Source organism: Molothrus aeneus, chromosome 2 (assembly GCF_037042795.1).
Source record: "Molothrus aeneus isolate 106 chromosome 2, BPBGC_Maene_1.0, whole genome shotgun sequence".
NCBI classification, from domain to species: Eukaryota; Metazoa; Chordata; class Aves; order Passeriformes; family Icteridae; genus Molothrus; species Molothrus aeneus.
The window spans coordinates 9,590,541-9,614,667 of NC_089647.1; the positions used below are offsets into that span (position 1 = coordinate 9,590,541).

Genomic DNA, 24,127 nt, shown 5'->3' on the forward strand with positions numbered 1-24,127 from the left:
AGAAAAGCCCCAGCCTTTGGTAACATGAATGGAGGGAGGAAAATACAAAAAAAAAGATTCTTGCTCAGTTCTAGAGATACCATTGTGCTCCTCCATTGTGAGGGGTAATCCCCTCCCACATCCATCCCTGCTCAGAGCACAGACAAACTGGGAGCAGAGGGGGAGCATCAATAAAGCAGACAGAATATAATATCTATTTTAAAAATAGATCACAAGGTTGCCTTCTCTCTTGTCCCATTCACCCTTCATTACTCAGACTCTGCTTTCTTTTTTTATCAGTTCTCATCTGCTCTTAGCAGGCCTCGAAAATTACTGGGCAGTCAGATTTTGTACAAATAAGAACAAAGTGATTACAGAACCTGCATAAAATTTAACGCTCAAACCAAGGAAGAAAGTTTTCTGCCATGTCCTGTTGCTCTGTTTGCTGGCAGAGAAACCAGTTAAAAATATGCCTTTTCAGTTGTTCTGTGCTTTATTAATAAAAGCAAAACAAAATATGAGTTTCCCAAGCTCCTCTGACCTGAAGCACTTTGAAAAATTAGGAATATGTTTCCTTAGGAAGGTAACCTTGATCTAATGTAAGACATAAACTGATCAAAACAAAACTTGGCAACAAATTATAGTGCAGTATAAAGGAATAGGAAATATTTATGTCAAAACTCTGGAATTTTATATCAAATGCATTCACTGAGGCCTTAGTTCATCGTTAAAGTTCAAGACCTGAGATCTCTACTGCAAGTGTCACCTAAAATTACAAAATAAAGTTTTTAATGCAAGGATTTTACATAACCTTAAGGACAGAAGGACATGAAAAAAAAAAATCAAGTTTCTGTGGAACTACTTTTGTCATGGCCATTTTTCTACACAGCATTATACAATATTTGCATCCTTAACTAACATCCAAAGATGCACCAGCTTCTTAAGAGACATCCCAGAGAGTTTCCCTAATTCCTTAATTATTATCCTACTTTTTTATTTACTGCTTCATTTAAGGCTTACAGTGGCAAGGAAATGCACACTGCTTGTTTGAAAATGCTCATAAACCACTTGCTCCTCATTGGAGGTGGCTGAAGACCTGAGAACTTGCCCTGGGATCTCACTTTCCTTGCAAGGATGAAAAGCTGCCACTGAGGTCAGGACAGTGTAATTTCACTGGTGACTGGTGCCCATTCCAGATCACTGCTTCATTTCACTTGAGGTGTCATCTCATGCTCTGAGCAAAAATTTGTAACTGCCTACTTGACCGCTAAGGGTTTGAAAAACTTTCAAATAAAATAAAATTGGATATATAATAGAAGTTTGTCAAAAGCTGTTTGATAAACCCCTTCACTTCTGCAGAAGGCAAAGTGAAAGAGATAAAGGCTGAAAACCATTGCTTTTACTGGTTGTTTCAAAAATATATTTAAGCTGAAATTGCTCTGAGGGATTTTCCAGACTTCAGAAACATTTGTGTTTGGTGGTCAGAGACAATAGCAGAAGGCAGAAAAAGTTCTATCTATTCATATAGGGTGTTCTACTGTAATCGATTTTATAACCAAACCACAAATAAGAGTCTTAAAAAATTAATATTGTGAGACATGAAGTGAATGGAAATAGAGTCCTTGCCTGTCTATTGTAAATTCACACAGTGGAAGGTTTTGTTTCCCCCAAATGACGATCTCAAGATGTTTGCAATCTGTATGTTAAAAGCACCATCCACATCTCTCTAAAATACTGCATCTTCCCTCTGTGCTTTGGTTTGTTTTCTCATGTGTCAAAAAATGTAACAATTTTTCAGATTCTGTAAATCCGAATGCAAGTATCCTATTCTATATGGAAGCACAGAAAGGCTGTAGCTTATGCATATATATTTATGCACAGCCTAATCAGGCCTTTATGATGGTCTGCTCTCTGAATATTTATTATTTCACTAATTACTGAGCTTAATTATAATCTACTTTTAACACAGTAAAAACTTGTTTGCAAATGCTGAAGCAAAGTTTCACCAGCAAGCAGGGAAAACTAAATACTTTTTCAAATAAAGCAAGCTTTTTTTTCTTTTTTTTTTTTTTTTTAATACATCTTGACAGTGAATTGATTACTTACATACCTATAAGGTGAAACCTTGCCTTCACTGGATTTAGAGAAGCAGGGCTTTCTTCCAGCGACCTATATAGCTGTGTTATTTATCTTCTTAGAGAATATTTGGCCTGCAGTTATCTGATATCAAGCTGTGATCTCATCAGCTCTCACACACTCAGCAGGGAGGGGCTAAGAAAATACTTCAATGTGAGATCTCTCAAAGCACCCTGAGGGCACTGCAGCTATGGAAGGAGGTGTTTTAGCTGCTGAATGTTTTCCTTTGGCAGGAGGACTGACCCAGCGCCACACAATGATGCCCATATGCCACCAGAGGGTCACTTGTACAAATGAAAGACAAACTAATGATCTCACTATGTGGATTTAGAGAAATAAAATATTTCCTAAATTGAACATGCAGGCATTTTCTGTGCTCTTTCAGACAATTGAGGTAACTGCATTGACAGAAACCTCCTTTGCAGTTCTAATCTTTTCTAAGACAAGCAGAGCTGTGCATTTTGTGGGTCAACTACTATTTGCAAAATGTGGTATTTGTAAGAAAATTAAATGCTTGATAATTCAGCATAAACCCACACAAAGAGCACATCTTAAAAACTCAGTTGTATTTTCAGATAGACCAAGGGGTTTGTTTATCATTATTTTCCTCCTCCCGCCCCATGCTCAGCTTTACTATTTGAGTGAAAATACTTCAACATAGGGGTAGGAAAAGAAAACCAATCAAACAAGCCCTCAACTATTTAAATCACTGTTTTACTAAAAAACTGTCTGGCTGGCTGTTTCACAAAAAGCTGACTGATAAGCTGCCTGCCTGGATTTCTCAGTCACCTGGAAACAAGTGGAACATTTGTAAAATATCCACCAGCTCTCAATGGAACATTTTTAATGAATCCAAGATCTTCACATAGCACAATGACATTTGGAAAGGATCAGCTCGGAGTTAAAAAACAAAATAAGGAAATTCACAGAGGGAAAAAAATGGTTTTCATTAGCCAAAGGATAGAAATTCACCTTTAAGTATGAAACTTGGACTAACTTTGGCATAACGAGCTACATTCTCTACCCTGTACAGTCAGTGATATGGATATGTACAGGGTATGCACATTAATAGATCCAGAGAAATTAAGACCTGACTTTTATCAGGACACACGTGAAGAAACGGTCAGAACCAAAATAACAAATTGCACTAGCCACTGAAAATCTGAATGCCTTTTATAAGCCTCTAGTGAATTCAAATGAAGGTTTTATGGCCCCTTTTGCTCCCACTGAAGTCAGTGGTAGATCTCTACATGGAACCTTTATTGCGTCTTTCAGCTGCTGGTATTCTGGTCTCACTGTTACAGGTGGCACTTTGCAATTTAATGACAGAAAATTAGGAGGAAATAAACAAAAGTGAATGGAAATAGCAGTAAGACAGAGGTATGCCTCCAGGTGCTCTCTTAGTTTTGTTTTTTCTTCCTAAAATGAGCTATTTTTAACATGTTCTAAAAGACCTGGATAAAAATTACATTGGCAAGATGGGGCACATACGGTGCATTTTGTTAGTCTGCCTTCAATCTTTACAAATGTTCTTACTTTGCCAGTATCTTGGCTTGTAAGGAGAGCATAATTTGTATCTCTGTTCAAACACAATTTACTCCTCTATGCACAATTAGGCTGTTCCTCCACCAGATTATGTTTACACCACACACCATTGGAAATGCATTTTCTCTGTGCCAGGGAGTGTCCAAGGCATCCAAGCATGGATTTTTCATCACCTCATTGGCCACAGGGCTCTTGTCTCCTACAGCAAGAGCTAGAGAAGAAGTTTAAACAGGTGCAAAGAAATATTTCGGTGGTAAGAGAATACTAAGTACCGAGGCATATAACTAGGCTGAATTATTTTGGCCCGTTCTTCCTTCTTTGCATTAAATTAGGCTTAGGAAAGTCAGACCTTGTATTCCCTTTTCTGTGGATAGCAGATGTAATACTTAAGTTTGTGTCATTTGCACAAATGACTTCATGTCTGTTGGAATTTTGTATTCCTGGCTGTTAACCGATGCAAAACCTGCACTGCTGAGATGATAAACAATTTGAAATGTGTATTCAATAATGGATTTTTAGAGAATGGGCAGGATTTGCAGCAGGCAATATCCAGCCAATACTATGGAGATGTACGGCTTCAAATTGGTTTCTGGAGTAAAAATTACTGACATTACTGACTGGGTAATACTACTACCACTATATATTTATTTATAAAAATAAACAGATGAATCAAGAGAAATGGAAATCTAAATCCTGCTGATGAATTTTAAGTTGTACATCTTTATAAAAACTAAACCGACACATCCTGAAGGCCAAAACAGGGTTTCTTTTATGTCAATAAACAAAAGGCTTGTTTACTGATCACTCTAACTTGGTGACTAAATTAAGAATTAATACAACCACTTTGCTGCTGCTTCTGTGCTAGAAATATTTTGTTTCTAAAAACCTTATCTTTCTAGTGCCGGAATTATTACACAAGAAATTTTAAATGCCTCTCCATCAACAATAAGAGACCTATATTTTTTCTCATTTCTTTAACAGCAAATTCAAAGGCAAGTGACAGAAATCCAAAATTCTTTGAACGTTTGGCTTGGTCTCTTAGGATAGAAGAAAACATACAAACAGTGAGTGTTTCCTAGAAATACAAGGAAAAAAAAATCAATTTTAATAGGGAATAGCATACTGCAGGGGATATAATCTAGAATAAGTAGGCATAAGGGTGAAAAACTATCTAAATCACATTAATACACAAAAAGTTAGATATATGTTTGAAGAAATGTCAACAGAAAGTCTAAAGCAGTTTGTTTTACAGCAAGATGTGTCCAGAGACAAATGAAGATGGTTATAAATCCTCTTTTACTCTTGTCTTGGGACACCATTAACAAACACTACATTATTTTAACTATTTTTAGGAAAAACCCATACTGTTAAAGTTGATGACCTTTTTAAATAAGACACCCAATATTATTTGGGACCTTTAAAATAATTATAAAAAGATTTTTAAAATCCTGATATAGAAACTGCAAATACAAATATAGCTCTAAACATATGCTGTAAAAGAAAAGCTCAACTGTTCATTATAAAGCATGTTCAAACAGTAATTACATTTATATAATATAACTGAGAGTAATAGGATATAAATAAAAAGGACAGGAAAAAAAGAGTCTTAGGAGGAAGAAAGAAGACCGATCAAAACTCTTGACAGGAAGATACATTAGAACCAGTCTCTCAAGGGATGTGGTAGGAACCCAGGCCCTGAAACTTTTAAGAGCAGAATGGACAAATCACTAGCAAGTGTACAATAGGGAACAATCCTTCACAGGTAATGAGATGGGGAGCAAACCAACAGAGGTTTTCCAGTTCTGCCCTGACGTCCTAGCATTGATTCCATAGCACTTAGTGCTGTCCCCAGAAACTGATCTAAACCATTGCTTAGTTGGGAATGCTGGAGAGGGGGTGGGGACAGATATCAAAGAGATTACGGTTGCATAGCAGGGTTTATCTACACAGAGATTACCTGCGTTTTGCATCCCTGGCAAGATTTTACTTCCACATCTCTCCACAGAGACAACATTTTTATTTTTGGTCAATACTGACTTTCTAGAGATCAATACAGGTCAGATGCCCACGTGTTTGTGAGAGCTATCAGTTTCTGGTGCAAGCACTCCTGAGCGATTGCTGACTCACGAGACAGGGACAGAGCAGACTCAGCTGCCAAAAAGTCACCCAGGCTCTCACAGGGTCTCCAAATGCAGCATCCCACAGACAAACTGAGGCTTGAAGGACACAGCCAAGGCTCAGAAGAGTTTAGATTAAAAACACATTAAACTGAAGAGAAAACAAGCCCGTGTTCTTTTTTGGCAGCTCTGATACGGACAGTCCTATATTGCCATAGCTGGTGGCAAGACAAAGACTTCACGCTACACAGAAATGTAACTCCAGAGTCCAGAATTGCCTCAAGAGAGTCTTGGCAGACTTTGCCAGTAATTAGCCACAAAACACACGTGAATGGAAGAAATTTGAAGCCCAGAAAACAGAGAACAGATGTTGTTCAAAAACGGCAGCAGGAAACTCGCTGTAGTTTAAAATGTTGCCTTCATCTGCTCTTTGCAAAGGAACTTGAAGTTTTCTTTGGTGATAGAATCTAATCAAAGCAAATTCAGACTTCTCTCAGCTCAAATACTCCATGCTGCAGTACAATCTTTTCAAAATTGCTCTTCAAGTTCATTTAGAAGCTTATAATGAAAAAGGCTGTGGACAAAAACTGCTAGAAACTATTCAGTTCTTATTGCATCTACAGGTGAACTGCATTATCATCTCATTTGCTTTTGGGACGGATGCCAGGATAATTATAAAATAATTTAAGGCCAGCATCATTTATAGAATATTTCCATAGATATTTTCACTTTGGAGTTAGGCAACTCTCTTGTCTGAATAGTAAACACTGTATTTCCTCTTCCAAAATGTCTAATAAAATCAGCCTGCAGAAAATATACAAAAATACTTTCTTCTTAGCTAATTATCACTACATCTACCTAATTTGAAATTACCAAGTTCAAATTTGTGTATCCCTGAACAAATACAATCTATGCAATTAACATCAATGTTATTAAGAAAAAAAGCCACACACATAAAAAAACCTGGATCCTCTTTCAAACTCTATACAAATAACACTGAGTTATGATTTTTCCCATTTACAATTTCCAGGGTACACCTAGGTGAATATAATTAACACATAAACCTGTTTCTTGTTTTCATCCCTTTAAAGCTTGATGGTTGAGATCTGCCATCATTATGTTGACCTAATTACTAATTACTCATAGAACAGAAAAGAAAATCCTCATCATTTAGCTCCCACAGCATTGCAACGTGGCTTTGACCAGAAAAGCACCTCCATTTCCCTTGTTTGCCTCCCAACGTGAAATGAAGTTGGCAAGATGAAGACAAATGGCACAATTGCTGACTGCTGATTGGCTAAAGTATTTTGTACGTGCTGGAAAATTCAGGACATCCATCCTAATAGGCAGGGGACAGAAGACTTTAGCAACTGTGACTGCGCAGGACAGCAATCTGTCCCTCGCGGGGTCAAAGGCTGAGGTCAACAGGACAGGATGGCCACGTTATTATCTGACATGTGGGTTGTCCCCTCTGTGCCACACAAGGCATGTGGTGAACTCTGAGATAGATATCAAAACCTGGAGCTCCACATGCTGAGAGAGCTGAACAAGAGAGCAAAGAGTTACTTAGAGCATAATTAAGTGCCCGTGTGGTAAAATAATTGATGTGAACACAGTAATGGAGAGAGAATTAGTAATGCCAGAATCAAGGTTTGACACCAATATAAATAGAGGGGGGACAACTGACAAAACAAGGAAAAAAACAATTAGTGGCACTTCTCATGAATTTATAAAGCTTACCTTTAATAAAAAGTTCATTAACATCAGACTACAGACAGGCAGGCCTGAATAATTTTGGTATCCTTTGGAATTTCTAAATGATATTATCATCAAACTCCTTTGACTTGCTCTACAATTAAAAAAAAATGCTGGTATAATCTGAAAGCACTAATTCACACTTGTTGTCTCTAAATTCCCCAGTTATTTACGACTGAGAAAAGGTACCAAAACGTTTAAGGTAGGTTGAATCATTTTAGAAGCCATTCACATGGGAGCTTATCTACAAACCAATGAGGAAATAAATCTAACTACCCACAAACACAGGCCTGAAAAATAAATATACATACAGGAACAAAACAGGTTTTGTCAGTTGATGAGAAAGATTCCTTATACTAATCAAATAATTGGGTTAAAAATAGGATGCTTAGACTTTTGCCAATGCCATTCTCATGACCAAGGATGACTTACTGAGGTGGGAAGTCAGTCTTGGCAAGTATTACTGAAACAATACCGTACATTCTGGTTATATGAGTTAGGTAAGAAAGTCCTCTTTACCAACCAGCACTTCACTGTCAATGTGAGCATTCCAAAATCATGTAACTCCTGCCAAAGTCACAGAATTTGTTTGAAAATTATGTATAAATTTCCATCCATGGCAAAGATAAGATCCAATAAAACTTTGTCTTTTCTATGCGTTTGAGTTCACATTTTCAGGCTTTTCTTCATAGCTTTGGGTGTTTGGATTTTTGTTTGTTTCTTTGTTTTTAAAGACTTAGCATAAAAAAACAAAAAGAGGTCAACCTGCTTTAGAGGCAGTAAATTCAATACCCTACTACTTGCCCTAATAGACAAACAATAAACTACAGTTTCTTAGTATCAGCTAGTAAAGAGAAGAAATAGATATTGACACAAAAGCAAAGACTGTCATAAATAACTTTTCTTCAAAGATCTGAGGAAGTAATAAAAAAAAACCTTCTGTTTCTTCCCAGTAGCAATAATTTTTGGAGTATTTCTGGAATGTTAATGAATCAATTGGGCTAACTTGCTACCCTGCATTTATAATGAAAGGATACATGTGAGAGATGTACAGAGGTAAAAAAATTTCATTTGAAAACTTGGCCAAAACCTTGCTGAAGCAAACGTGAAATTGTCCTAACTTGCATCTCAGCAGATTGTTCCTGCATGGGGAAGGCTGTCTTTGACCTCTCCATTTCTAAAACTGCTGAAGAGCTTCTTCAGCTTCACCTGATCTTATTTTAATGTTTCACAGAGCATATGCAGCTTCATCCTTCCTGTATTTGAAGTGAACAGCGCTGAACTTAATTAATGAAACAAAAATATTCTTTCTTTCTGCCCTGAATGCCACCTCTATTATAAAAATGCTGCTGCTTCACTTCCAAAGACGTGAAATATATAATTAACGAATTAAAAATCCTAAGACTTCATGGAGCAACACACATTTTTGGTTCAAAGTCTATTTAAAGAGCTTTTACCATCCATGCAGAGTACCATCGTAGTTACTTCCAGAAAATGAAAAAAAAAAAAAAAAAAAAAAAAAAAAAGGGAAAAAAAAAAGAGATAATTGATGGCAAGAGGCCTGTAGCAAATTTTCCCTTACTGGTGACAAAGGCTAAGGGTAGAGCTGTCACAGTGTGATTTTTTACTGTAAGATCTGGAGAAGGATGTCTGTTCCTCCAACCCTGCTGTCTCAGACAACTCATCACAGGGAGCAGGTTCCCCGGGGGCCGCGGCAGCATCTGGCTCTGCAGCTCTCTGGTGGCAGCTGCAATCATTTTCAGGATAATCTCCTAAAGGCGGCGTCTTTATTCAGCTACAGATGTCTTCATCTTACATCCTGTTGGATTCCTCAGGCCTGACACTGCCTCTGTGTTCTGGTTTCACCCCTTTGGGTCAGTTTCTCAGTCACTGCCTCACTTGAAAGGTACTGACAAGCATTCAAAAGATGTGCTAGGGAAGAATTTTTTTTTTTTTTTTGCAGACATTCATCTCTTGGTTTCCAGTGTCTTTCTAAAGATATAAATGAAACCTTGAAAAACCATCTAAAGATGCAATGCTTAAATGGGCTTCCAAGTAGAAAGCAATAGCAGAAATTTTCTGGCTTATAAAGAGTGTTCCCTCTTGTTTGTTTTCGACTTTCCACAACAATTTAATTGGTTTCTCTGGCTTCTCTCTTGGTACAGTGATTACTTTGTTCTGTACAGAGTCAGACAGATTATTTATGAGGAACCCCAGCGGCAGGAAAGGAGAACTTTTCATATTTCATGTAGTAATATATGGCTTACCATTTATCATTTTTTCAAAAGTTACTTATTTCTGATCTCTTCCACATGCACCGCCGTAGATTCAGTCTTGCGTGTTGAGAGTTGATTGGGGTGGAAATCATAGATCAAAACCAGCTCTCCCAGGGACACAAAGGCAATAATCTCCTAATCCAGGCCACACTGACACCTGCATGAAGGCCTGCTTTGGCATACAAAAAACTCAAGAGCTTTTGTAGGTCATCAATATATTAAAAGAAACCAGGTATTACCAGTTTCAAACCTGCTGCCTTACAATGAATTCTTTATCTAATTGATAAACACCAAAATTACTGTATTTAGCAAAGGAGAATAACAGGTATTTTGTTTTGTCTAAGAAACAGCATTATGGTTGAAAGGTTTTTTTCCCTTTTGTCTTAGATATCAGATAAAATGGATCTATTACATGTACATATTTTGGATCATTTTGCTGATGGTTTCCTTACCATAAAAATAATTTTTTATACCACCTGTTTTCCAGATAACTTAAAGATACACCTTTCATTAGTAACCCTCCTCCTACCTTCTTTGCTGGTTACAAGCAGTCAAAAACCAATAAATTTTCTACCACTCAAGATATGTTTAATTTTCACTAAATTGATTTCACCACAGTAAAGAAAAATTTGACTTAATTTAAAAGTCCACGATGAGTGACATTCAGCAACTAATACTATTTGTTATTAAAAACAAGCATTAGTTCTAGAACATTCTTTTAAAATTTGTTTTAAAAAGGACAGCTGATGTTGTTTTGATGCTGTATTTGTAAATAGAGACACCTTTTGAAGATTGTTATTATTATTACTATTATTATTATTATTTTTGACTAGGGCTTCCATCCATCACCCTTCTTTAAGTGACATTTTTACCCTGTTATTATCCCTAATATATTCCACTGAGGGTTTGCTCTCCCTGCAAAGAGGGGGAGGAGATCAGCCAAAGGCATCCCCCCAACAACTCCTGCCTTCTAAGCCTGCTCACCAGTCAGCAGTGGGTCAAATGGTCCTCACATGAAAGCATCTAACAAGGTCCCAGAGGAGGCTTCCCTTTAGTGGCAGCACTGAAAAACACCATTTCTGTTCAGAGGAGATGGATACTCTCTTCCTGTGCACGACTGAGGGACTGATACTTGCCACTTTGAACTTCTTGTATTCATGGATGCTTTCTGAAATTCTTATATTCATTTTGGGAATTAAGTCCCCAAGATCAGGGATGCTGAGCAGCTGACCAACTTGAAAAGAATCTGTTGAAGAGGTAAAAAAATATGGAAAAAAATGGAGTCAAGCTCAGAAGCTTGGCACTAATTTCCAGAATAGCACTGAGGAGAACTTCAAATTACGTATTTTGAAATTAATAAATTGTGAAGATTTTTAGCCTCTGTGTTTTCTCAGTTTTAGGCAGGCACCACAACCCTGCCTCCTCTTCTTTTAAAACTGCTTTAGCTTGGATTCAGAGCTCAAAGGAGAGACTTCATATGGTAATACAACATGAGGGAGTCTGAGGTGAAACAGAACTAAACTGATAAAGGAGAAAAACAAATTATTTGACTCCTGTAGGATGGATGTGTGCCAGGTTTTAGTAATTAGGGCTGTAAGTAAAGAAAAAGGAGGATCAAATCAATTAAAGAAATAAACTGAGACAAAATTGCATCAAACCACTGACCTGCAGCTGAGCCAGAGGCTTAAGTGAAAAGTGTTCTTCACACAAAAGGGACAATCTGACACTAATCACAGGATAAAACTCACACACACATGTGCATTAACACAAGTCCTGCATTATTTTATGCACTTTTATGTGCTAGAACACTCACAGGTTTGCTCATTAGTTACACCACTTCTTCATCTCAGCAGCAAAGCTTGCTGCACCACAGGTCTACCTTCCTCACTTGTGCAGTCACATAAATTGTGTAGATTAAACTGAGCAATAACCTTCTCTTGAAGATTTTTTTCAAGCTACTCTATTTTTACTGATTTTCGTCATCACAAAATTACACCTTTCAAATATATGTTTACATATGAGAAAATGGAAAAAGCTAAAAGAAAAGGTCATAGAAGGAAAAAAAGAGGAGGTGTTCTCCTCCCCACCTTCCCCCACGCACTTTAAATCCCATGAAATGAATGTTTAGCTCAAGGATTTGCTGTTCATCTCAGTGCCCCTCAAGCCTAAGGCAGGATTAGGCCAGACTTGTGTTTGAACAACTGGAGAAAATCAATGGATTTCTCCTTATTAATAATTAAAATACTTTCAAGTGATTAAAACTGTGTACAAAATGTACAAATTACCGTAACTGGAAGTGCACATGTACAAGAGGCACTCTGAAACAAATGACAAACTAAAAGAAAAGAGCAATTTTCAGGCTATACTGTAGCATTCAGAAGAGAAATAAACCATTTAGCACAGTGCTAATTAGGTATTTACATGTAGCTACACAAATACTTTACATGAACTTTAATTGAAACCTTAACTAACTCCTAGGTGATGCTACAACATGCAGAGTAATTGAAGGCTGAGTCACTTTCTCTAAACAGCCTATTTTTTGATAGCTTCTTCTGTCATTAAACAGAGCAAGGAAAGCATAAGAGAGGAATTACATTGCAATTTGCTGGGCTAATGGATTTTTTTTAATAGTAGTAGCCATCAGATCTGTGTTGAAGCAACTATTTTCTTCTTTCTCCCCCTGTGCACAGGATTAACAATAGCCAATGTTTTTGCATTATCAGTCTTGCCTGTTCAGACACTATTAGAACACAGCAAAATCTGCCATGACACCTGAAAGCTATGCTAAAACTTAAAATAAACATCCAATTTTATCACTGGAATAAACATCTGCCCTACTTGCTGCCTCAATAAGCAAAGTTTGGAATAACAACTTTGAAAGGTCAAATACCCTGGTTTGATTTCATCTTTACTTCATTTACACTTTGACAGTGACTATCTATAAAAAGGACTATCCATGAAAGGGACTTTTGCTATGCCGTTTAGTTTGGCCTTCTTTATATCACAGGATATTAAAAAAAACCCAGACTTACATGCTTCCCAACTTACAAAAGTTACTTAAAATATTTCAGCCATTGAAGCATTCCAAGGGTATGTTACAGACAAACAGCAGAAAGCTTGACTACATGTGGATATTTGAAAAGTAAACTTATTAGTTGAAAAGCACCTTGATGAGACCATGAAAACAAACCAATGCTCACACAGTCAAGGGAACCAGAAACTTCCCTTTTGCTGTCAGAAAAAAAAACTCCTTTCAAGCCCCAAGCATAGGAACAAGACACAAATTCAGCCCTGAGAGGTTTCTTTTGTACCCTTTGAGAATACACTTTCACTGTGCATCATGCACACGTGTACTGCCATAGAACACGTGGCAGGAGCAGCAGACTGGAAGTGAGAAGTGTGGGTTTTTCATAGGTGTACACCATAATATAAACATAAAAACCTATATAGTTATAAAATACACACATTTGGGTAACTGCAACATAACTAAAAAAGCTGGAGCTGTTGCCACAATTTACCTTACAAACTGTGTGCCTGCTCTGCTCACCAAGTTTCCATCCAGCCATAGATCTCTCCCATATTAATCACCCTGATTTAGGGAGTCAAATGATCCCATCAAGCAGGCTGCCAAAAGGAGGACAAACCTCTCCTGGTGCAAAGCCCTGCTCCAAGCCCTGCTCTCTCTCCCCTCCCCGTGCCAGCTGAACCAGCAGTTTCTCTGCCCGTATCTCATCAGATCAGGATGTTTGAGCAGCTGCTTGAAGAGATTTTTAAAAGCACAATTTTTGGCTTGATAAAATCCAAATCCACTTCCCACGTCAGCATCCCACGCTGCTCTGAACAAAATGCACCCTGGCTGCGCCGAGGTCAGGCTCAGCCCTTGTGCTCTTTTCCACCAGAAAGCCACACTTGTCACTCGTCCTTTCTGGCAAGAGTTAACGAGCCACTCCTGCCATAATGAATCAGCAGGAACCAGTAAGCACCTCCACAGAGAAGTGTAACAATTGCTAACAAGACAGATCTACAGAAGAAACCTTTGCCCTGATATACGCTGGATTTTTTATTTATTATTCCAATTTAATTTGGAGTGCACGGATGACAAGAATCTAGGAAAATGGGAACACTTGGGAGTCTTTATGTCCCTCAGGAATTTTTTTTTTCCTCTTGTACACATCACTGGTGTATTTTTAGCTGTACTAGATCATGTTAAAAAAGCAACATAGAGAGATTTGTGTATTTGAGTTAAAGCTAAAGGCATAGAATCTTCTTGTCAAAAGCTTCTGCTTTCCTCCATTTCCCTGCCAATCCCAACAGCATTTTTCAAATCCCTTCTCACTGGGCACACTACCTACTTCTCCTGCCTTCCCCAAAGTATTACCATCTAGCCCATAATTTCCCATCTGGAATTATAAAAACAATTGTGGTGTAGGGAAAATTCCATCAAAGAGACAGTCAAGTGAAATGAAAGTTGGCAATTCACAGAATACGTGTAGAAATTACATCTGAGATGCTGCAAAACTACTTCTCACTCGACTTGGGGGAAAAAAAAAAAAGGAAATTGGAAAATTAGTATGAAGGAAATGAAACGCATCACTGAGGGATTTGACTGTGAGGAAGCCCAAGGTAATGACAAACGCAGACAAGTTCCTGGGGTAGTGGACTTTAAACCCTGCAAAGCATAATTCTGCCAAGAGCAACTCTCTGGCAGCTTTCTAAACATGGTACTGTCAATCCACACTCACTTCCATGGTTTTATTGGAGACCTAAAGCTGCTAAATCCCCTTTCCATTTAAGAGTTACTTTTCAAGAATTTTACTCCTTCATGAAGAGTTTTACAGTTTCCATTTGTGCACTGAGAGAGGTTTTTCCTGATTTACAGTCAATTTACTGTAAAGGGCTGGCTGTAAAAGGACATAAACTGAAGAGCTGCGATAACGTCCCAGCTCAAACTGGAATTTGGCATTTATGCTCAACACAATAAGAAAGATTATTCACAGGCAAGTATCTTCCACTAAAACTAAAAGTTGTCCTCCTGCAGTTTTGAAAAATAGTCCTGTTTATTCTTTATAAAATATAAACCATAGAGAAAGCTTATGCTGCAGACAGTTAACATTGTTGCTTTCAATTGGTTTTACCTTACGGCTGTCTTCAGTTGCTGGTTAGAAAATAATATAATTTGGGAAACAGAATGGATGTTCAGCACATACCAAGAGCTGCTGAATGATTACACTTGATCTTCAAAAGCATTAAAAACATTTAAGTAGGGGAGGCTAATTCATATCCTTAGAGGGTGTCCAAACATACAGCAGGTCATTATAAGCAGGAGAAACCTGACCAGACTGAATTAAATAACTGAACTTCCACGGACTCCAACAGGCTTGAATTTCACCCACTGTAAGAGAACAATACCTCCTACTCCTTTAACTCTACCAATCTGTAAAGAGTAAGAAAAACAGAATATAAATATTTAATAATGTTTTAATGCTATTTAATTATAGTTATCCTTTTTTCTGTTCTGGTGCCTTTCTTATTGTTCCTTAAGAGCATAGATTTACCTGAAAAACCCTGGATCTTGCTGGTTTTGCTTCAGCTTTGCTTTCCTTTACTTCAGTGCAAATCAGAATTCATTCTAGTGAAAAATAGCAGAACTTTTGTTTACACTTCATAGCCAAGTTAGTGCTTGGGCAGTATTTAGTGCAAAATTTATGACCTTATCATACAATTATTTGTCCTTTTCTTTAGCAGCAAAACCCCTCATCTGACAAAATCTGTGGCTGCTTCTCTGGAGATTTCCAAAAGAAATCTACCCTGGAGATTTCCAGCAGCAGAATGGTGCATGTCTTTCAGAGGCTTCCTGGCTGAATGCTGGGTGATAGTCAAGGCATTTATGCCTTGATTTTAACAGCAAGTACTGACTTACCCTGGTGAAGATTCTGCAGCAAGGCTCACAAGAAAAAGAAACCAACTTTTCTCAGAAATGGTGGGAATCAATTCAGGGAATACTGGAACTTTCTGAAAGCCCTGGAAGTGCTTTCAGAAAGGGAGCCGAAGAGGAAAACTTGAAAAGAACAACATCTATGGATGCATTCAGGTTTCAGATCCCTTATACACCATATGGCCGCAGCAGGCTGCAAAGGCAGCAAGAGAAGCATCCCAAACCACATCAGGAAGGAGCTGCCAGGACCTGGTGGCCAGGCTGGGCCCCCTTGCTGCCTCTGGCCAATGCCATGGCAGCCCTGGTCCCGCTGCCCACAAGCCCAGCCCTGAACAGAGGCCCTGGCATGGCAGAAGGAATGGGGCAAGAGCAGGACAGCAAAAGGGAACCTTAATTTTTGTCTCTGTAAATCTCTGCTTGCTCCTATGACCAGACCTTGTGCCAAAAGGCAGCCAGCAGTAAGGCTGGCAATCTGCTGTGACTGAAGATTATAGGATTTTGGAAATAGTGCATAATATGGTATTCTGACCACTTCAGGCCATCTTGAGACTAAAGTACCAAAAAAACTACACTTCAGCTACAGAGCTGGTGCCACAAGTGCTGCTCCCCCTGATGCCTGCTTTCACTGCTCTGACAGCTGTGCCAGCACAATAGTTTGTAGGACCACATCATGACACAGCTCAGGAAACCTGATCTAACAAATCTTCTCTTGTGTCCTTCCTAAAAAATATGCTGAGTGACTGCTCATTGGAGCTGAACTGTGGTTCCCAGCGTGGGGCCACGACCGTGTCTGCCAGCACACCTGACAGAGCCAGAGTGCCATAGCCTGGCAAGAAACAATGGATGCATCAATATTTTCAGGGGGTACTGCTGCCAAACATGGAAACTGGCTCATAATTACAGGCTGCCTAGCATAGCCTTTCCATATTTCATCACAAATTGCTTTTGTCATAGCTCTTTCTCTAGCAGCACCACCCCAAACTGCAATTTGCCTGTTCTTCCAGAAGTGAAATCTCTACTCTCTAGTCCTACAGTTACAGACTCTAATCGTCTCTTCCTTACACTCTGGTCTCCTGTGTTCTTTTATTTGCTATGTTTTATCCTCCTTTTAAATTTTACATGAACATTTTCAATGAAATAAGCAGAGCAATTACATTTGTGCACAGAAACTATGTCATGCTTTAGCACTGCATAACAATCAAGCAACTTAACGGTACCTCAACTTTGCAACTCACAAGGGAACACTTGAAACACATGCTGCAGAAAAGGAGCCTTAAAACCAAAACCTTTCCAGTAATTACATTCAAAGATGGTGTGCAAAAAAAAAAATAAAAAAGCATCAGCATTACAGAACATGGACTTTTCTGCTCTCATGTTCAAAGCCTGGCTCCACTAAAAAATGTGGCACAAGTCCTGCCTTAAACATGACCAGTTCCATCTTTGTGCATGGCAAGAGAGCAGAGATGTCAGACCACTACTCAGTAGCCTGGATGCTGCACTGCAGCAACTCCAGGCAAGTTGAGGGAAAGATTAGGAGAGGCAGGTTTGGCAAAAAGCTATCTAAAAAACCAAAGATGTGGAAACAGAAGTTCTGGAAAGGTATTCTTTATGTAAAGTGGCTGTGCAGCTGCTTTCCTTCTGATGCTATCTCAGTGCACTCACTACAAGAACACTTTCTTCAGTTTTTTTTTTTTTTTTCTTTAAAAAGATTTCACTTTAAGCAGTCACAAGTCCAAGTTTGTGATTATGTAGCTGTGGGTGTTGTAGATGCTGTAGTACTTGCCTCAAGGGAATGACAAATGTCAGTAAGATGAAAAAAATAGACCCAGTGTGAAATCAAAGGAATACAGGAAGTTTAGAAGGTGTCATTTAAGAGCTTCTCATGCAGAGTTGCTCAACTGAAAACAGCAATGAGATATCCTCAGAAGATCTAAGTGAGACACAAGAGACTGAAAATCTGATAATGGCTTTAAGGGTTGGCAGAGCACCCTGGAATACTTTAAACCTCCTATAGATTCCATGGAAACAGGAAATGTGAGGATACCGTCTTAAGCATTTTAAAAGTCTGATTTATGAAGAATTCAGGAGAAAACACCGGTGTCTTGTTAGGGGAAAAAAATTACCCTGTGATCTCAGAGTCTTTGAGTTGAAGGGAAAAAAGGGGCATCAAAAGACCAGAGTTTATCACACTTGCCATTTGGGACTGTACTAATCAGCAGAGGGAAACAGAAGCACATTCATCTTTGCACAGACTCGCCACTGAAATAATCTCTGCAACACCCACTGCTCTGATAAAAAGGACACTTTAGCCTAACAAAGCTTTAAGGCCAAGCAGAACATGAAAACAAAGCACGGTTATTTCTGTTACTTCTTTGGTTTCCCCAAAATCCCCATCTGCTGTTTTTCTTTATCTTTTTTTTTTCTTTCAACCCTTGCTTTCATTGTGTTCCTTTATTTTTCAATTCCTCAATTTAATGCATTACTGAAACGATTTTCCCTTATTTTCTCTTTACTTCTGCAGCTCTGATCACTAAAACGATACCTCTTCCTCCTCTGAAAGAACCCAAACATCTCAATCCTGACATATATAATTAGCTGTTTTCCCCTGAAGTGATACATTCAAGAAAAATTATGTCTTATAGCTGTAATTTCATGACAGATTCAAGGACACAGATTCAAATCAGGACTTTACTTCACTCACACTGAAAACCTAATCTCAGAAATTATTCATTTAACTATACTGAATATTATGATAAAATGGTAGGGAACCTGAGGACCACCCCTAAAATGGGGGGTGGGGAGTAAGGTCCAAATTTGGTAAAGAAAGCTTCTCACAAGAAGAATGTAAAAAAGCAAATACATGCATTTCATCTGAATTAGACAACAACCCCAAATGTAGTTTTCCTTGGTGTTGCCAAAATGCAAACTTTCCCATTTGCTTCTGCCAGCTAAGCAGGGCACTAAGGTGAGCTATAAAGCCCTGTGTTAAGCACTGTAAAATTTTGATAAAATGCAAATTTTGATAAATCCTATTATTTGCTCACAACAGTTACAACCATTTTAACTAATTCACATTTTAATTTCCAATTATCTAGGAGTTGCAAATTATTCAGAATTGTTTCTTTAAAAAAAAAAAAACACAACAAAAAAAAAGCCCATCAAAACAAAACAAAGGAACCCACCCCTGTTCTAGATAAAGTGCTGGAAATGTTGTCACAGAGACCAAAAATGATTACATTTTTCACCTTGTTGATCTACTAATAATCCTTGCAATGTCTTTGGGATCTTAATGCAAAGTAGTAAAAATGAAAAGATGTAGATATGTAGTATAGATAGATAGAAGTAGTGTAGATAATAGATATACAGTAGAGATAGAAAAGATGAGAGGAGCCTGAATACATCACTTTTTAACATGCCTTGGTGGTGCATGGCACACCCATGCAGAGGTGACCTCTCCAGGACCTATCTGTGTGTGCCATGGACTGGCACCTGCCCAGGCAGTGCAGGAACTGCATCATCCCCTGATCACACAGAGCTGCCAGGGTTTCAAGGCAAGGCTCCACAGCTATTTCTGCATGCACAACCCACGAGTGGGGAGAGACAAAATCATGCTGCTACAGTCCATCCTTCAATCCAGAGATTCAATGCTGAATTCATGTCAGCTGCCACCAGTGAAAATTAACCTGGAACCAAAAATGAATCAAACTCTGAAGTTCCTTTGCAGCTGGGTTTTCTTAGGGAAAAAAAGAAAATCTCCATCCCAAAGTTAATTCCTTGCATATCCACTTCATTACATGCCGAACGCTCTTAAGCATCCTCAGCTAGGGAAGCTGAATCAGGAAAACCTGGGTAGCATTCTAGGGAAGCCTTCAGCATGTCCCAAGAAGCTTGTTAGCACCAGCAGCCCGAGGTGTGGGAGCAGGCAGAGCTGGCAGGTGAACTGCTGGGTGTCCCAGAGGGAGCTGGCACAGATGGGAGCACTCCCTGCCTGGCGTGCGGCTGCAGTCGGTGCTGGGCAATGGCACAGTGACAAAACTGGGTTAAACAGGGCTCTGAGCTGATCTCTTCTGACAGCAACCACAGCCTTAAGACCAAGTGTTAAAGGAACAGCATCAAATCCAAATTGCCCCCAAATAAATTTTTTTGAAAAAGCTATCCTTCCTAAAGGAATAGGAGGAGGAAGTATCAAAAACCCCGACCCTAAGCATATCAAAACTCATCACCATCAAAACCAGCACAAGTGCCTAAGAGAAAACTTTTTATTTGAAGTCACTATTACTTTGTAAATATTATTTTTTAAGCTTTTATTTAAAATAAACTGTATTTGAGAGTGACAAAATTTTAATGACACTGTCACTCTACAACTTTGAAATGAACACTAAGCCGCTGCAGGTCTTTGTCTTACCTAGTTTAGTTTACTACCTGACAGCCTGCTCTGCTACCCATCTCACTAAATAACTGAATAAATACCTAATATTTGTATTTTTACTGCCAAATTATGGTAATGTGAATGGTAAAAGACTAGTAAGAGAATCATGATGTGTTAAAAGTGAAATCTCTTTGTTGCTGTTTTGAAGAAGGATATGCAAACATGAATCATACATCTTGCTTCTGCTACAGTAACTCAATATCCTCTGCTTGGTTAAATAACAGACACTTGGCACATACAAAATTGACATTCTTGCCAAGAACTGAAATTTGCAGCAACTCTGAGCTCTGTTGAAACCCCACTGTTGATACTTAAGTTGTACACAGCACTCCACCAGGATCAGCTGCAACATGTTAAATGAGTATTCAGCATCAGAATGACTATTTAAATCTCTCTCCATCTCTGAAACACTTGTACTAAAGCTGAAGAGTTTAGAAAAGATCTTCAGGAGAACAGAAGGTTCTTTATGCATTGTACAGCATTAAAAAAACACCAGAAAAGTATACAGAAATGCCAGAACCTGTGTGTGTTCTGAGAGTTTGGCTAATAGTTGCATCAACACCAAACCAATCCAGGTGGTGCTCCAGAAAAAGGTGAAAAGTCAGAGGTACTACAAGCATGTATAAAATAAAAATTAGAAAACCATTTGTCTTGTACTTTTAAATCAACCTATCTCAACATGAATGAAATACATGAAGACTGTCTAGATATCAAACCCTCCCTCTGTTAAGTTGCTACAGGAGTTCAAACAGTTGGCAGTAGCTTCTTCCTGAGTGCTACAGAATCTGACTTCTGAATTCCTATTACCCTTTGAGAAGGAGCAAAACAGCCCTTGGTGTAACTGATTCAGCACTCAGATACCCCCTTGCTGTGGCTTAGCTCAAACAGAACTGACAGAAATGACTTTAGGATCCCCTTTTACATATCTATGCACTGTGAATAAATACATCTGTAGCCTCTTCCCCTTCAAACACAATGTGAGCTTAGAACTTCAACCTTCAGCAGAGCTCAGCCCCTGTGTGTATGGGGCAATTCACTTATTTCTACACTTCTCCTGCAAACATTTTCCTGATTTGCATTTCTTTATAACTCCGAGTTGTTCAGGGCTGCATGCAGTAGTGATGTACTGCCTACATTTAGAGGCACAACCAGCATTGCCTTTGAGTTAGGAGCTATACACATGAAGACAAAAGCAGGATTACCATAGCATTTGGGGCAGCTATTAATTGGAGAGGGAAACCTACTCTAATTCTTCCTGCTGCCCTGATTATCACACTTTATGATTTAGCCTAGGATGCCATTAATCTTTTGTTAGGAGAAATCATGACTGTAGCCTTTTCACTGCAGATGAATGATACTGAAGGACAATATGGGTAGATAATGCTGCTCTTGTTTCTCAGCTGCTTGTTTCCCAGCTAGGTAGATTAAGAGTAATGGTGTGTTGGAGCAACTTCAGTTAAAAGAATAAATATTTCCTATAATTACTTTTTTTTAAATTCATATGCCTACAAATATCTGTCTTATATAAAAGTCACTATAGTAAAAGTGACTTTTACTTAAGACATGGTATTTTAGTAAAAGAACAGAGTTCGACCTGACTTTGTAACATTGAAATAAGAAAATGACAAGTCAAGTTTTACTTTTCCACAACTTCTCTGCCACCAGTATTAAAAGAATGAGGCTGGCATACAATTCCCTAAAATATGGGTGCTTTGTACCATTTTAGATACCTGGGTGTACCTAAGACACCTGCACAGGGCTGGCAGATTTCATTTAAGGGAAATCAACTCCTACATAGGTGAAAGTTGTGGAAGAGAGGAATATGTGATGGCTACTAAATCAGATTGTTACCAATGGATATTAACCTGTTGCTGGGGTGACTGAATAGGATGTTAAAGTCAGGTTATGCGATCCAGCACAAAATGTAGACAGTGAAAAGTTGAGCACAACGTGCAAGATCAGTGTCCAGTCAATAAAGATCTGCTCATTCTGTAAGCCAGCCAGAGCTGCCTGCTTTAAGGTATTTTTTTGGCTCTGTTGGCTTTATTGACTGTCCAGGGACTTCACACACCAAGTTCACCTTCACCTGATCCTCCCCAGCTGTCTGTGCACCCAGCCCATGCCTGTGCCTCAGAGAGACACCACCCAGCCCTTGCCTTGATGAAACCTGTGCTTTCCCTCCTCACTGTGCCCTTGATAAGGGCACAGTTATCACTACACTGCAGAGGCATTGGGAATGGGGATTGGGATGTTCCTGAGCATCCTCTGCCTGCTCCCAGCCTGGCTCTGCCTGCTCTGCCCTGGCCCCTCCTGGAAAAGGGGCTGGCTGAGACCCTGGGAGGGTCCAGCTGGCCAAGGGTGACTTGGGTCACCTCTGCTTCCTCCCTGCCTGCCAATTTGTCCCTGCAGTGGCACTGCTCAAAGCTGTAATTTCTGCAGCTTACTCCATCAAACATGTGTCTCTGGTACTCCCCTTCTCCAGGCATAGCTAAACAGGAGGGATATAATTCATTTGCAAAATGCCCTTTATAATGCCCTGCAATTTTGCTCTTAAAACTGTCAGTGAAGAAAGTAACTGTCACTGTTTAATACCCATTAAACTATGGCGCTAATTAAGAATTCTGTAATCGAGTTATAAAGTTCCATAATGATGATGTCTCACATGACTATTATTTCTGTTGCAAGAGAAGCAATTTCTATAATATATAAGTGTAAAATAAAGAATTAAAGAAATAAGTCAGTAGTTTGTACGTGTTTATTTAAAAATAAAAAATGTAAAAGAGCACTGGAAAGGTCTAATTAAGAGAGTTGGCTGTGTTCGTTTCTTTCATCTTATAATTAAGACAAATGTGTGGATTATTATTTTTTTCCACTGAAAAAGTCCTAGGTTTATTACATACTGCACTTTAATTATGCACTTACTCCAATGAAATGCCATATGTGACTCATGATTTAGATACTGTGCAATAACTAAATAGAATTACTGCAGAAAAATCTCAATTGCATGTTAAGCATCAAGGAAGTGTAACAATCTTTCTTAATTAATCCAATTTCTAAATATATATGGTATTTATCCAGAACACTAGCAAAAAGTTGGAGAGCTTTCACCTCTTTTCTAATAAATTTCTTTGTCAGTTGAACTATGGACAATTTAGGGAGACATCATGCCTTACTTTAAATCTTTGAAGAAAAATAAGCCCAGACCTCCTTCTCCACCATTTCTTTCCCTTCCTTTCTCAGAAATACTACCACAAATTAGGAACTCCTGCAAGATCTGTGGGGTTTTTTTGCGTTTTTTGAGGGGATTTTTTTTAGGTTTTATTTTGAAAGGCTCTTTTCTTCATGGGATAAAAGATATCCACTTAGCTGGCTACAGAAAAAGAAAAAATGTAGACTAAAGTGTCCTTAAAGCAACATCTACAATGCCAGGAGAGAAGGAAGTGGCAAAATAAGAAAATGCTCTCTTCCATTTAGAAATTTTAAATTAACTTCTGAAAAACAAGCTTCTGCAGTTAGGATTATTGCCTAAATGTTGTTTTCCTCAGCTTTAAACCATAAGAGGACAGGCTCAGCACAGCGACAAAGGCTGGTCACATTACACTACCCAGGATTGAAAAATAAAGAGTTAAGGAGGGCTTGATTCTTTCCTTTCGTGCCATTGTGATGTTAATGAGCATTTTCAGCTGGGAAAAGTGACTGCAAAATGGTTATAGGGTGCCACTGTCTTTTTCTTGTGCATTTTACTGAGGCAAATTCATCTGAAGCAAAACCAAGAATCCAGACCAAGCAAAGAATATCACTATTTCAGAGCAACACGTCCAGCAACGGAATGAGTACCCCAAGGGAAAGCAAATCATGGCTGCTGCCCTTACAAAACCAGGCTAGGAGCTGGTTAAAGTCTATATATTCAGCTTTAAAGACTCCATCCCTACTTTTGTTTCTGTCTGCTCCATGT

The 24,127-nt window shown here is 38.6% G+C and overlaps 1 protein-coding gene across 1 annotated transcript in view; it reads right to left on the bottom strand.

The window, feature by feature from the left end:
* ROBO2 (roundabout guidance receptor 2) overlaps positions 1–24,127 on the bottom strand; it is a 439,359-nt gene that overhangs the window by 195,324 nt on the left and 219,908 nt on the right. The window lies entirely within an intron of this gene.